This window comes from Nicotiana sylvestris, chromosome 7 (genome assembly GCF_000393655.2).
Source record: "Nicotiana sylvestris chromosome 7, ASM39365v2, whole genome shotgun sequence".
Classification (NCBI taxonomy): Eukaryota; Viridiplantae; Streptophyta; class Magnoliopsida; order Solanales; family Solanaceae; genus Nicotiana; species Nicotiana sylvestris.
This window is the reverse complement of record NC_091063.1, coordinates 114,626,969-114,643,496: the sequence shown is the minus strand read 5'-3', so window position 1 is coordinate 114,643,496 and position 16,528 is coordinate 114,626,969.

Genomic DNA, 16,528 nt, shown 5'->3' with positions numbered 1-16,528 from the left:
AACTAAGCTTTTCCATGCAATCAGCATTAGGGTTTTAAACCCTAAACTGAATCTTTCCTTTAGTCAGCATTAGGGTTTTAAACCCTAAACTGAACTTTTTTCCATTCAGCCAGCATTAGGGTTTTAAACCCTAAACTGAGCTTTTCCATGCAATCAGCATTAGGGTTTTGAACCCTAAACTGAATTTTTCCTTTAGTCAGCATTAGGGTTTTAAACCCTAAACTGAACTTTTTCCATTCAGCCAGCATTAGGGTTTTAAACCCTAAACTGAGCTTTTCCATGCAATCAGCATTAGGGTTTTAAACCCTAAACTGAATTTTTCCTTTAGTCAGCATTAGGGTTTTAAACCCTAAACTGAACTTTTTCCATTCAGCCAGCATTAGGGTTTTAAACCCTAAACTGAGCTTTTCCATGCAATCAGCATTAGGGTTTTAAACCCTAAACTGAATTTTTCCTTTAGTCAGCATTAGGGTTTTAAACCCTAAACTGAACTTTTTCCATTCAGCCAGCATTAGGGTTTTAAACCCTAAACTAAGCTTTTCCATGCAATCAACATTTGGGTTTTAAACCCTAATCTGAATTTTCCTTTAGTCAGCATTAGGGTTTTAAACTCTAAACTGAACTTTTTTCATTCAACCAGCATCAGGGTTTTAACCCTAAACTAAGCTTTTCCATGCAGTCAGCGTTAGGGTTTTAAACCCTAAACTGACCTTTTTCCTTTAATCAGCATTAGGATTTTAAACCCTAAACTGAACTTTTTCCATTCAGCCAGCATTAGGGTTTTAAACCCTAAACTGAGCTTTTCCATGCAGTCAGCATTAGGGTTTTAAACCCTAAACTGACCTTTTTCCTTTAATCAGCATTAGGGTTTTAAACCCTAAACTGACCTTTTTCCTTTAATTAGCATTAGGGCTTTAAACCCTAAACTGACCTTTTTCCTTTAATCAACATTAGGGTTTTAAAACCTAAACTGAACTTTTTTTGATTCAGCCAGCATTAGGGTTTTAAACCCTAAACTGAGCTTTTCCATGCAGTCAGCATTAGGGTTTTAAACCCTAAACTGACCTTTTTCCTTTAATCAACATTAGGGTTTTAAACCCTAAACTGACCTTTTTCCTTTAATCAGCATTAGGGCTTTAAACCCTAAACTGACCTTTTTCCTTTAATCAGCATTAGGGTTTTAAACCCTAAACTGAATTTTTCCTTTAGTCAACATTAGGGTTTTAAACCCTAAACTGAATTTTTCCTTTTAGTCAGCATTAGGGTTTTAAACCCTAAACTGAACTTTTTCTCTTAATCAGCATCAGGGTTTTTAAAACCCTAAACTAAACTTTCCCCCAGTTGGTCAGTATCAGAATTTCGACTCTAAAACCGAACTTCTCCCCAGCTAGTCGGTATTAGGGCTCCAACCCTGAACTGAGCATTTTTATCTTCCTTCATCAATTTTATGAACTTCCTGGCGAATAATTCACGAAATTTTCCTAGTGAAACTGGGGCAGAAAATTTCGTTCGTTTGTTTTTCTCCCGCAGGTCTAACCTCGAGCCACACGGATCGAAATGACCCACGAGATGAGTCTCAACTTAGAATCAAAGAAGAAAAAGACAAAAAGAAGATGTCCCGAGATATCAGAGTAAATGGAAGGCGGATCGACTCCAACATTTGATTAAGGTCCTGAACTCTGCCAGTCGCGTTTCACTCAGTATCCCAAAGATTGAACAAGTCGCCGCAACTCGCAAGCATCAAGATTCGGATCAAAGTCTCCAAGCACAATCAGCTAAGACCCAAGATCAAGTCGCAAAAGAATCATAGATAGGAATCTTGTAACTCGCAGTTGACATGCATATAAGTAGTCAGTTCAGTCCAATTTTCCTTTGGTTGTAATAAGGCGGTCAGTGACGCAGCAATGACAACAACAACGGCAGTAACAACAAGCATTGCAATCCCATGGTAGTCCCAGCTACTAAAGCTTCCCGAACTACATTGACCTGATTCCTGTTTAGCCCAGGATATGTAGGAAATCTTTGAAGCAAGATTCGGTCAGATCTTTCAAAAACATGCTTCACACGGAGTAGTCCATAGGCAAAAATCGCTCATACACGCTCACTTTATCTTTGCACGAAAACTCTTCGTGTTTCCGAACAAAGAGGGGCAGCTGTGAGCACGTGATTTTTGTTTCGCGCGACAATCGCTCCAAAAGAAATAAAAAAATAACAATTGGTCTTGCTGTACAATTTTTGGATTTTTACATGGCACTTTGTTAATTATTTATGATTTTTGCCCATTTTTATTTTTATTAAAAACAAAATACAAAAAATGTATGTGTCATGCATAATTTGAACCGTAACCCGGTTGTTAAATAGAAAATCATAAATAGGCATCTTTGTCCGTGATTTTGTTTTGTTTGATTTTACCTGTTTTAAAATATTTTTATGCGTGTGCAAATAATTGTATTAAGTGTTTATGAAATTTTATTTTTTATTTACTTAGGTTTTGTTTTAAAAATAAAAAAAATATAAAATAAAAAATAATAATAAAAAAGGGAGATGCAGAATTGGGTTTAAAAATCGGTTGGGCTTACTTTTATTGTTAATTCAAAGCCCAAAACAACCCAACCCAAAACCCCATGTAAACCCGGTCCAGACCAGCTGGCCTCAAGGGGCGTTCTAAACGACACCGTTCTGATCTGGTCTGATCTGGGCCGTTGATCTCAGATTGATCAACGGCCAAGATCTCTCACCCCGAACCCACTAACAGACCCGACCAGTCTCACCCGGACCGACTCCAACCCTTTACCCTTGAAACGACGCCGTTCCCTGTTAGTCGAAGGATCCTGGCCCTTCATCACATCTCATCCAACGGCCAGGATCCACCTACCCACTAACTATATAAACTCATAACCTTACCCTGCCCCCCTATCCGAACCCCAGCCTTTATCGTCTTCACAAGAACCCCAAACCCTAGAGCCGCCTCTGTACACCTTCACCATGAAAACCGGCGGCATGAACGCCGGTGGCCTTCACCTTAACACCATAGAACCCCCTCACCGCCCTGAACATTAATCTGTTGGCCGTTTAGTTCGAATCCCTTCCCACCTTCTCGAATTTTCATTTGAAGATTCGAGTCGGAACCCGATTTACACCAATCGACCTCAACTTCACACCAGACAGTCCCCAGACCCCCTCGTGACCAAACCATGCTTGGTTTGGTCCGAATCTAACCAGGGAAACACGAATCCCAGATCTAATTTTTTGAACCCTAGTTTTCTCCGTGCATGTTCCGTATTTGTTCAAGCCGAAGAGATTAAGGTCTAATGGACCTTAATCGAAGTGTTTCTCATTTGAGAAACACTTCGATTAAAGTCCGTTCAGCCTTAAGAAAGGTCTGTCCGAATCCAAATTAAGGCTTTTGATTTTTCGAGTTTTAAGGTGAATTTTGCTTTTCTTTTCTTATTTCTGTTAGTCCATGTTCGTTTTCAAGATCTGTTCATATTTTGTGTAATTCATTTCGAATTTTATCAACTGTGTCCTGTCCACTTTGCCGGAACCTCGGTGTTTTGAGTCCTTCTTCTGTTTTGTTCTGATAATGTGTATGTATGTATTTGTTGTGCAATTAACTGAATCTCAAATTTGAACCGATTAACTGACTCCTCAAGTACAATTCTGTTTGGTCAGTACAATTCAAATCATGTGTCGATACTGTTAAATGTCTGATTTTTGGCTACGATTGTATGTGTTATAACTAATATAGTCGAGTCGACATGTGTCGTCAATTAGTTTCAGATGTTGAACAATAACAAATTGATCTGCTTCTGTTAAGCATTGTATGAATCAGTTAGGAATTGAATTTAGCTACTTATAGTTGTTAATCTGAATCAGAAATATAAAAAAGATTGGTTTTGTTTAGTTGCAGTCAGAATTGGAGGGCATGTGCACTTGTGCACAACATGGGCATAAAGGCCTTTGTTACATTTAAAATAGTTTGACAGCATATGCTGTCAGATTATACCATGCTGCCCAATACCCTGCTTTAGTTTAAGAAGTATTAAACCTCTTTCAAAAGAGTAAGTCTGCCAGGGAATGTGATGGGGTTCTAATACTTAAAAGTTTGAGTGGAAACTGAAAAGGAGGGAGCACATGGGAGGGTGTTTTGAGATTGATGAACAGGCTGTTAAAGGGCTAAGTTTTAGGCTTATAAAAGGGGGGAAGAGGGAGACAAAAGGGGAGACAAGAGAGAACTGGGAGGGAATTAAGAAGAAGGAGAGCTGAAGTTCTGGGAGATAGATACACATACACAGACAGAGAAAAGGAGAATACACACAGAAAACTTAGTTTGGAGATTGAGAGCTGAAGTTCTGAAAAACAGAAAAACTGGAAAAGAACTCTGTTTGATAACACAGACAGACAAAACTAGAAATTGCATTCTTATTTGCTGTCTTGATTTCACTGGTCTTGATCTGTTTGTTCAACACTGATTTCTTCTAAATCCAACTGAGTCTGCTGGTTGTTTGTTGGTTTACTCTGGGACTTGGTCTAGCTGGGATCTTGATTATACCCCAATTGTTTCATTTGTTGTTGCTGCTGCTATTCTGTTTTTGCTGCTGCTGATTTCCCTATCTTCTTCCTCTTCTCCTTTGCATTTTCAGTATTTCCAGGTACATATTTCGAGTCTCACATTGGTGTAGCTGATTGTAACATTGAAAAGCATGAATTGAAAGATCTGAAGGAGTTATAATCATCCGCTGTTTATTGACTGCCTTTTTCATAAATGTTGCTAAGTCGTGTAAATTTTAGTTTGTAGTTCAATAGAGAAGTACATTAGTAAGTTTGTATCTGATTGAAGCTTATGCTGATTTTAAACCACAATATGCAATTGATTTAATGGTATATAGGATGTAACTACAATTCATGGAATATGCAACCATTAGTATAGTTGTTAATTCAAAATTCGTTCTTCAGCATGCTTCGAATATATAGGTTGGACGGTTCCTTTTAATCCCGCAAAAATACAATACAGTTTTGTTTAGATTCTTGGGTTGCAATTTTATTAGGCATGTTTAAGATAGTTTTTTTACACCATAGGTAGCATCCTTTGGTAAGGAATTCCATTAATCCTGTTTAAGCAATTTAATTTAAATTCGACTCAAGGATGTTTGTTCGGTTTAAGCGTTGTACTTCGTCAGCTCGTATGTGATTTCTTTGACAAATTAAAGCATTTTTCCATGAAGTATAATGTTTTCTCCACTTTGTAAATAATTGATCAGAAATTGATAAGAATCCGGATTGGGCCCAAACATATAATTAAATTAGCATGTACCTTTTTTCTTCTAGTCTTAGAGAAAAACGCATTAGAAATGTAGCCACTTTAAGATATCCTTTCTAAAATAGAGACGAGCCTCGCTAAATGAAAAATACAAATTGCGGGGCCCTCAATAACTAGCCATAACAAATACTTAGAATTCGGGACAGGCCAGTTAGTGAATTTCATGGCCTTCCCCAAGAATTATAACGCGCTAGACTCTTTAGGCGCGGCTTAATAATTTGACCTTCTTAAACACGGGTGCACATTGATGTGACCCAAATCCAAATCTCAACGGAGTCAAAATGTGTCGACGACCACGGGTGCATTGATTGTGACGTGGTTCGAGATGCATTTTCACGACGTTGCAATTCTATAAAAATAAATGATAATAATAAAAGCGGTTTAAACTTAATAAAAGCACGTAAGTCATAACATGTATTTAAATCAGATATTTAGCCATTATAACAATTTAAGCGACCGTGCTAGAACCACGGGATTCGAGGGTGCCTAACACCTTCCCTCGGGTCAACATAATTCCTTACTTAGAATTTCTGGTTCGCAGACTTCATTTGGAAAAGTCGAAAATTTCCTCGATTTGGGATTCAAGATAAACCGGTGACTTGGGACACCAAAAGCCAAACTTTTCCCAAGTGACGACTCTGAATTAAATAAATAATCCCATTTCGAATATTGTCAGTTAAATTGGAAAAACTCCCCTCGCGCATTTAACCCTTCGGGGGCGGGCGCGCAAGAAGGAGGTGTGACAGTAAGAATGTAGTGACTTGGTTCGATGCGCGAGGGTGATAAATCCTGTTGCCTACACAGTGCAAAAATTGGATCGTCCTCTCTTGCTAAATTCAAGTTTATCCCCAAATTCACAGATTGTGGAGCATTGGCACTCAACAGTGATTCCAAATAAATTCTCTCATCGTCTGACATAACTTGACTGATTGTAGCAATTTGCTTCTGTCCAGATATTGGTACTGTGACTTGTCGATGACCTATAAGACTATCAGCTGGAATAAGTTGTTGCTGTCCAGCATATGTCGAAGTCGATGCCAATTTGGACATTGTTGTTGCTTTTCGACCATAAGTATGTATAACAGGTGAATTGTTTGGATCAAGCTGTTGCTGCCCAGATTGATTTGCGTCTAGCACTACAATCGAGTTGGCTTCAGGTACATTTGTGCCATTTCACTGCTGCATCGCGTCGAGCCAAACTCTATCCTTGTGTTGCTGTCCATCTTTTGGCACCTGAATTACTGACTGTGGACTGTTTTCAATTAGCTGTTGTTGTCCCGGATTTGGTGCTGCTTCATGTCGATCACAAATAGCAGTAGGAGTGTTCACAATTTGCTGCTTCTGCCTTCCAGATTTCTTGTTTGCTGCCTTTGCCTTCGAGCTAGTAACCACTGTGCTCGTTTCAATCTGTAGACTGCCTGTAGTCTGCTTTTGCTGTTCAGTCATGAAGCTAGTAGGAAAATGTTGCTGCTGTCCTGCATTTGGATGCAGTAGTGCATCACATTGAGTGCGCGCACGCTGTTGTTGCATTCCAGGAGAATGATCATGAGCATAAGAAGCTTCTTGACTGCGTCGCTGCTGCTGCCCAGATTGTTGTTCAATGGAATCATCAAGCTCATCATGCACACCATTTTCCCAATGCTCCTCTTTTTCATACTCATCTCGATCTGCCCAGGCTTTGCTTCTTGGCATCATTCGATTTGAGCCATTTACTGGAGCATCTGAAACTTCTGATTTCTGCTTTTGTTGTACACTTTGTGGTGTTTTTGGATGGCTGGTTCTTGGTGTTGCCTCACGTTTAAAGCATGTAATATCTAATCCAACACCAGCAGTAGCATTTGCCTGCATAGCTGTTGCACCAACGTTAGCAGATCCATTTGCTGTTGTAGTTCTACTAGCCATTGCACTAGTAGCAATAGAAGTTGCCTTTTGGATATCCTGCTGCAGAGAACCACCATGAGCTGATGCCATACCTGTTGGAGTTAAAATTTACTCATGATCAAAAGCTGCTACTGATGGTGTTATAACACCAGTAGTTGCACATTTCAAGACAACAACATCACTTTGAATCCCAGATGACCCAGTGACTTGTGTAACCACATCAAGGTTGTTTGAGACAGCTCGATCATCGGATGTCTCTAAAGATACAGCAGAAGCTGTATTCATATTAGCGTTCAATGGAACAGTAGCATCCAAAGCTGCATAATACTCAACAGAAGTACTGGACACCATTGTCCATTTTGCAGCCTTGTTATCACTCTTTACACCCTCCTTCAAATCATCAGTAGCTCCAGGCTGTACACCTGCTGTTTTTGTATTTGCAGCAGTATGTTTATCAACCTTAGACACCACTCGATCAACCATTTCATTCAACAGAGGATCATCAGTTTTGTTTTCTATAATTGCACCAGCTTGATCTGCATAAAGAATCACATGTGCACTAGGTGTTCGATGCCCAACTTCATCAAATCTTTGCCTATCCCCTGGTCCTTTAGTAACCCCTGCTGCAGCACGATCAGGCACAGGATCACTGGACAATATAGCATTATCTGCAGTCACAGACTTATGTATTGCCAATGCTGTAGCAGCAGGGACAGCAGCTGCACCATTTACAGCATCAATATCAACATGTTTTTTCAACATTGCAGCAGTCCTGAATTGATCAAAACCTTCAGCACCTTTTACTACTGCTTTCCCCACAGGTGTAACAGGCACAACAGTATTACCTGTGCCAGAGTACCCTGCTCAAATCCCTGCTCCCTTTCAGCTTGTGCGTTTGGAAATTTAGCCTCTACATTGACAGTCTGCTTTGCATGATTAGTAGCATCTTTCAATGCCCCTGTTACAGCTTTCATTACATTAGCTTGGCCATTAATATCTTTTGATCCAACTTGTTTTTCAAAGTCAGTTAGCAGCAGTTGCTGCTCGACTACTTTCATCTTTGCTGCTTCATCGACCAATTGTTCTGCCCTTTTAGCATTGAGAAACTCCCTAGCATCACCTTCTAATTTCTCAATACTGCCCAGCCCTTCAATTTCAACCACTGACGCAACTTCTTCGTTAGTTTTCTCCATCCTCCAACGACACGATTTTACGTCATGTCCTTGATGATTACAGCAGGTGCAATATTTTGGGAGATTATCATACACAATCTCTTAATAATGTTCAACTAACTTCCCAAAATTTTTATCCACAATATTTATCCTAACTCGCTTAGGATGTTTAGCCAGTAAATCAAGTAACACCTTAACTTTAGCCGTACTTGGTCGAGTTCTATCTTGTGTCGCTTTGTCCACTGCTAAAGGTTTGCCAACTGCTGAAGCTATGGACATTAGAGACTTCTTGGCAAAGAAATTTGCAGGTAAATCAGGAAAGGAAATCCAAACAACTGACTTTGGAGTTTCTTCTCGCGGATTTAAACCAATTGTCCGTGGGAACGATCTAAAGAAAAACTCATCGCCCTTCGATTTAACATAACCTATGGATTTTGATAAAACTTGAACAAAATCTTCAAACAAATCAAACCTTACCAGTACATGTCGATATTCCAATTGTCCAACATTACAGTAGCCTTTGACATCAAATTGTTTGGGTATCAATTGTCGCAACTCCTGAAGATCAGGTTTTCCATACGAGAACTTGAGGATGACTGCTTGATGTAAACCTTCTTCGATGGTGAATGTATTTACCTCTTCAATGGTGAATTCCACAGTAGGTTCACCATGTTCAAACATGACTGGACATAGCTCGAGTTTTGACGAATTTGCGGCAGAATGCTTTCCTTGTAGCTGCGTTAAATATGACTGCTTTGTATTGCTTTTTGGACGTGTTTCTGTACTGATTTGGATGGACTCTCCTACATCTTGAAGCTGGGGAGAGACGACAACATCCATGGCTGCTCAAAATAGCTAATTTTCTGGCTTCATTTTAAGCTCCCCCTCCCCTCTATTTTTTGTTTTTTTCCTCCTCCCCGCACCTATTACTAACTTGTTTAATTCTTTTTTTCTTAGAAAAAAAATCATAAAAATGATAGATAACGATGTCAACATCACACACAACTTTCATGCCTAAGGAAATCAGCCTCAACACGAAGATTCGATCAACGATACCCGCAACAAGGGGATGAAGCCACGCCGGTCCATGGCGGGAAATATCCATAACACGTTCGAGAGACAACTTCTGATGATGCTAAAGATGAGCACGTTGCAGAAATAGTAATAATCATGAGGGAACAACAAAAGGCTATTATGGGCCATCTCTTATGACAAGATCAGGTCATGACGCAGTTGAAGCAAGCGTTGTCGGCTGCTTCCAACAATGTGAATGAAAGAGGACCAGTTCCTCCCGATGCTCCCGCAAACCAAACAACACAAAGTGTTGATAACAACACCCTGATGGGTGAGGCCGACTTCGATAGGGCCGAGGGGAACGACAACGGATCTGGAAACAATAACGAGAATGATCCCTTTAAAATCGAACTCATGCGATTTATGAGAGAAACAAATGCCAGAATGGACCAAATCCTGGGCGCACCGCTAGTGTTGGAAGGACCTAACTCAAAGAAATACACCTAGTTTCCGTCACCAAGTCCGACACCGGAGTTAATCCCGAAGTGGTTCAAAATGCCAGACGTGCCAAAATATGATGGGATCTCGGATCCTTAGGAGCACATCACTACCTATACAACGACGATAAAAGAAAATGACTTAGCTACGCATGAGATTGAGTCTACAACGACGGTAAAAGAAAATGGCTTAGCTACGCATGAGATTGAGTCAGTCTTGCTGAAGAAATTTGGGAAGACCGTCACGGAGGGGGCACTAACATGGTATTCACTTTTACCCGAGCAATCAATAGATTTCTTTGAGAAGCTCGCGGATTCTTTTATTAAGGCCCATGCCGGGGCAAGAAAGGTGCAAGCCCAAAAGTCCGACATGAATTGCTCAAGGAGAGTCCAAGTTGTTGCAGGAGTTCGTGACCACATTTCAGAAGGAAAGAATTCTGCTACTGGCCGTGCTAGATGAATGGGCAGTTGAGGCATTCACTAAGGGGCTGAACCCGAGGAGCTCTGAAGCTTCCTGAAAACTAAAAGAAAGTCTTCTTGAGTTCTAGGCAACAACATGGGCGGATGTCCACAACCACTATGAATCAAAGATAAGAATAGATGATGAATAGCTTGGTTTCCCGGCATCGATCAAGGGTCGGGACTGAGAGAAGAATAAGGAAAGTTTGAAGGATGATTTTGACACAGATCAACGGTCTACTAAGGGTTGATTTTTCCCCTAAGAAAGTGGCGAAGGACGCGAGAGAGGTTTTAGGTTTGCAGACAGGTTCTCTACCGATAGGAGAGCCAAACATGGCTGGAACAACATATTGCTGCAGAATAAAGAGATATTAGATTCTCGGGACTCCACCTACCTTAGATTGTCCGAGTATAATTTCAACGTCAGTATGGTGGAATCGGTATCAGCGATGAGGAAAATAAGGAAGCACGGTTCCTGAGGCTGATGAGATCCGACTCTAGTCAGAGTGATCCTAACATATTCTATGAATATCATGGGACAAATGTCCACCGGACTGGGAACTGCCGACATCTGCGCGAGGAGGCAGCGACATTGCTGAAAAAAGGCCATCTCAGAGAGTTTTTAAGTGATCGAACTAAAAATAACTACGGTGGCAACCAAGATAACCTGGAGCCCTCAAAGACGGAAGAAGATCCTCCTCGTCTAACGATCAACATGATTTTTGGAGAGAACGAGATCAATGGTGTAACCTTCTCAACTGCCAAAAAGACAAAGGTATTGGTAATCCACATCAAAAGACTCCAGGAAGCCGCCGAGGATGATATTACCTTTATGGAAGAGGACGTTGATGCACTCCTACTACTGCACAACGATGCCCTAGTAATCTCTCTTAATGTTTAGATTTTAAAGTTAAATGTATTTTGCTGGGCCAAGGGAGTTCAAACAATATTATCCAATGGAGAGTGCTGGAAAAAGCCAAGCTAACTGGAAGCATCATTCCAGCCACAAAGCTCTTCGTCGGGTTCAACTTAGCGAGCATGACAACCCGAGGGGAGATTCTGATGCCCACGAATCCCGAAGGGGTAATTAAGACAACCCTTTTTTGAAGTAGTAGATGCCAATATGTGCTACGAAATTATTCTTGGAAGACTATGATTGCACGAGATAAAAGTTGTGCCGTCAACATACCATCAACTTCTGAAATTCCAAACTCCAAAGGGAATTAAAAAAATAAGAGGAGATCAACAGGTGACAAGGGAGATGAACACGATCTCGGTTTCCAGTAGCAAAGGGAAGGAACATGATACATAGAAATTACAGGAACCGACGCCTGCTCCCGAGCCAAACAAAGTTGACAAAAGGGGGGAGTCGTCAGAATCCCATCAGGTGCCAAGGTATTTCCAAGTACCAGAAGAAACAGACGCAACCAAATACACAACGGAAGAACTTAATCAAGATACATTGTTTGAGATATTCTTTAAGAGAAAATTCCATTTGGGGACAAGACTAAATCCCGAGCTCAGGTCAGGATTTATAGAATTTCTTAAATTTAATATTGATTGTTTTGTGTGACCGCATACGGATATGACAACTATCCCGCTTGAAGTGTTCGTGCACAAATTAACCCTGGATCCCAACATCCCTTCGGTAATGCGGAAGAAATGCCCTATTACCGAGGTTAGAAACAAGTTTCTCAAAGAAAAGGTAACTCGTTTGCTTGATATCAGTTCAATCCAAGAGTTAAAGTATCCTTACTAGCTAGCTAATGTAGTAGTAGTTCCAGAAAAAATAATAAATTTTCCATGTGAATAGATTATAAGGATCTGAATAAGGTGTGCCCAAAAAACTCGTTCCCATTGCCAAACATTGATCAAATGATTGATGCGGCATCCGGGCACGAGTTGATGAGTTTTCTTGATGCTTATTCTGGGTACAACCCTATCAAAATGAACCCGGAGGATCAGGAAAAAACTTTGTTCATAACGAACTTTGGCACATATTACTATAATGTGATGTCGTTCGGGTTTAAGAACTCCGGAGCCACATATCAGAGGCTTGTGAACAAAATGTTTGAAAAACAAATAGGGAAAACAATGGAAATTTACATAGATGATATGTTGGTTAAGTCTTTGAATGCAGGTGATCATCTTAAACACCTCCAAGAAATCTTTGACATCCTAAATAAGCACAACATGAAGATTACTCACGAAAAGTATGCATTTGGAGTTTCAGTAAGTTCTTGGGGTTCCTGGTGTTATAAAGGGGGATCAAAATCAATCCTGATTAAATTAAAGCCATCAAGGACATTACCAACCAACAATAAAATGTGAAATAGGTCCAAAGGTTAACATGAAGACTTGCCGCTTTAAGCAGGTTCATTTCTTGGTTTTCAGAAAATCAAAAGAATCATCTCTTCGCCATACCACCCGAGCACAAATGGCCTAGTGGAATCGACAAACAAAGTGATTATTCATAATCTCAAAAAGAGACTGGAAGCATCCAAAGGCAAATGGCCCAAAGAGTTACCGAGAGTGCTTTGGGCATACCGAACGACGGCAAAGTCAAGCACGGGAGAGACACCTTTCTCTCTCATGTACGGAGCAGAAGCTCTAATCCTAGTGGAAGTGGGAGAACCTACCATGAGATATTTCCGGGCGGACGAAGAAGCAAACAACAAAGCATTATTGGTCAGACTGGACCTTCTCGACAAATGTAGTGACTTGGCACATATAAGGATGGTGGCCCAGAAACAAAGAATTATAAAGATATTACAATAGAAGAGCCAATCTCTGTTATTTCAAGAAGGAGACTTGATTTTAAGGAAAGTAACTCAAAACACTCGAGAGGTCAACGTAGGAAAGTTGGGTCTAAGGTGGGAAAGCCTCTACCAAGTTTTAACTATCGCCGGGAAAGGATCATACGAATTGGAAAATCAAGACTGAGTAAAATTGCCGAGCAATTGGAATATGGCACACCTCAAAAGGTACTATTGCTGATGGGGACCGCTTATATTGAAAGTATATGCTGCACACTTTTTCCTTTCGTCCAGTTTTGGTCCCAATCGGGTTTTTTCTTGCAAGGTTTTTAACGAGGTAGCAATAGAAAGAATTCTACGAAGAAAATGCCATCAGCAGAAATAAGATAAAAAACAACATGGCATCAAAACAACAAGCCGCTACGAGATAGTTAGATAGTCTTTGGCTCGATAGCAAAGTTTCTAACGAGAAACAAAGCTTGCTATCAGAACAAAAGCTACCCATCCGTTCATGAGTCCCTTTTTACTTCAAGCCATTGGGGGTGGTTAGGTAATCTTTATCTCGGTAGCAAAGTCAGTAACTGGAAATGAAGCTTGCTGCCAGTCCAAAGATTATCCAACCATTCACTAGTGTAGTCATCAAAGGAACACGACTTTCAGTGTTCAAATTTGCATTCTTTGCTTTTGAACACTGGGGCCAGGGGGGATAATATTAGAATACAACAACATAACTGCCACATAAACCAGGACTACGAAATCCAATAACAAAGATGTATCATCGGGACCGGGGACTGCGCGGCTAGCCCCGTAGAAACAAGTTGTACAAATTAGCCACAAGTAATGTCAATTTTTTTCCAGCATAACAAAGGCTTATGTACTTTTGAAAATGGCAGGAACAAACTAAAATTATTTTATTTTTATCTTGTTTCTTGTCCAAACAAGTTAATCAAGTACTTCAAATGCTAGTGCCGGAATGAACAGAAGAGGTCCTATTCAAGAGCACCGTAACCATAAGAGGGCCCTCTCTTATGAAACCCTCATAGTAAAGGGTTGGTTCCAGAAGAATATATGCCCGGAATCCGAATGCCATCAGAGAAAAATGCGTTCGAAGCCTTGCATAACTCGCCGTAAAAAAAGAAAATTTGCGCAATGGTTAAATAAAAAAGCACTTTTATATAACAAACGTGCCAAGCAACACAAGTACAAAAGTATGAAAAGGAAAAGCAAAAAACTAAACTACTGCATCCCAGAACTTGGGGGAAGAGAAGCATTTGCGCCCCCAAGAGAAGTAGGTGGATCTGCCGCCGGCTCGGGACCTTGGCCTTTATCATCATCCCTTTTAGGTTCCTCCTCAGTTCCTGAGAATGCAAAACTGGAACCAGAAGAGTCAGTTGCATCAGGTTGGACCCGGAGGCCCCTTTAGGTAGTTGACTCTAGCTCACGGGCCTTGGCGATCTCGGAATCAAAATCAATGACGCCCGCTTTGGCCTCTTCCAACATTTTTCTCCTCATGCTATACATCGAATATGTTATTTAAACAATGAGGGAGTCCACTCGGTTCTAAAGCTCTGACTTAAGCTGATTAACCTCGGCCAAAAGGCTATTCCGCTTGGATCTTACGACCTAAAGGCTGACATCAAGGTCGCAGATAGTGGAGTTATAAACTTTATTGTGCTCCATGACCCTCTTATACTTCTCTTCCATCTAGGCATGCTTCTCCTCAGTAGCAACGACCTCCCCAACTTTGGAGTTCAAGGCTGCCTCCAAATTATTTAGTCTTTCAGTAAAGGCAGCCTCGCACTTGGCAGCAGCAAGAACAACATTTTGGACCTCGGACTATTTTGCCTTGACTCTTGAAATTGTACCTTTAATAGGCGGCCTCTTGACTGAGGGTCATCACCTCTTGTTCACCCTGCTGCAACTGGGCCTCCAACTCAACGGCTTCGGCATCCTGTGCTTCCAGTGTCGGGAGGTGAGCAGCAATTTGCTCTTGCTCGACCAATAGTTGATCCCGCTCGGATGTGATTTTTTATTTATCAAGGATCAGCTTCTGAAGGCCCTTGAAAGCAAGGAAGTTAGCATGCAAAGCAAAGATTCAAATCATAAATCTTGTCATAGCGAAACTGGAAGAAATAGTCAAAGGAACAAATTTTGTACCGCTGCCGCGTTGTGTATGGCACTGTTTATCATACACTCCCCCAGAGAGAGTGTATTTTATTTTTATCCTTCTTTAAGCCAGAGGCTTTAGGTAATTAACAAGTTCCACCGGCTGGGATAGCAGATGGCACTTGGTGGAAACCGAGAGGGAGACACTCCTCCTCCTCCAGGAATCTCCAGAAGGGGGCGAATAGTTGTGCCCCAAATTCCCATGGTATGGGGACTGGGAAGAAAGGAACTCCTCTGCTTCAGTTTCTATGGTCGGTGGGGGTGATATAGCAGTTGCTGGTGATGGAGGTTTGGTTAGTGTAGAAGGAGATGAAGCTGACGACGTTGTATATTAAGAAGCAGTTGTGGCAAAAGCAGTGCTAGTTATTGGTTGCTCATCAACCAAAGACAGAAGAGGCCCGGTACCCAGCCTTACAGTACCAGGAGCAGCGATTAGGGTTCGGAAGTGAGAATTTGCATCTTCCACTATATCACACTCTCCTCATGGCGCTTGGACGTCGTCCTTAGTTAGTGTTATTAGCTCTTCAAATTGAGCATTCTATTGAGTAGATGAAGGTCGTTGTCTCCTCTGTAGGGAAGCCGCTTCATCACTGGCTTCCCCATCATTATCAATCACCACAGTGGTTATGGCTGGCTCAGGCGAGCGTTCTTCACCCTTTTGCCCCAGGACGTAGAGGAACGTCGCCTTTTGTGTTGCTTATTCTCCAGCCGAGGACTCCAAGAGGAAGCACCTGCACTGGAAGCAAGTGCGATGGTGCCCGTTTGGGTGAAAGCCTCTTGCAGCAACCTCGCCGCATCTGTGGGATCAACTAAAATGTCCTCCTCGGGGATGGTAATAGAGCCCTGTGGAAAACCTGAATTCAATGGAAAGTGAAGTTAGCCAATATTCTTATATGTGAGGTAAAAATAAGATTAGGTCGAGAATCAACATACCATTATTTTTGGCCTTCCACCCGTATTTGAGGGTCAGTTCTTTCCACCGACAGGTCTCATGCGTGGTAATATCCAGAATATTCAAGACCCACTAGTCCAAGCCTTCAACCTTTGGTGGTGTCCACTGAGTTGCTGAAATAGTGAAAAGAGAAAGATCAATAACAACATGGAACAACCTTTGATCAAGGAAAGGATAGATATTGAACTTACGTGTACGAATCCATGACTCAGGGAAAACTGGAGTTGTGATCGGGATGATGTCCCTGGTGGAAATTACAACGAACCTCTCCATCCACCGTGGTTGATGTCATCATCCATGCTGGTGAGCAA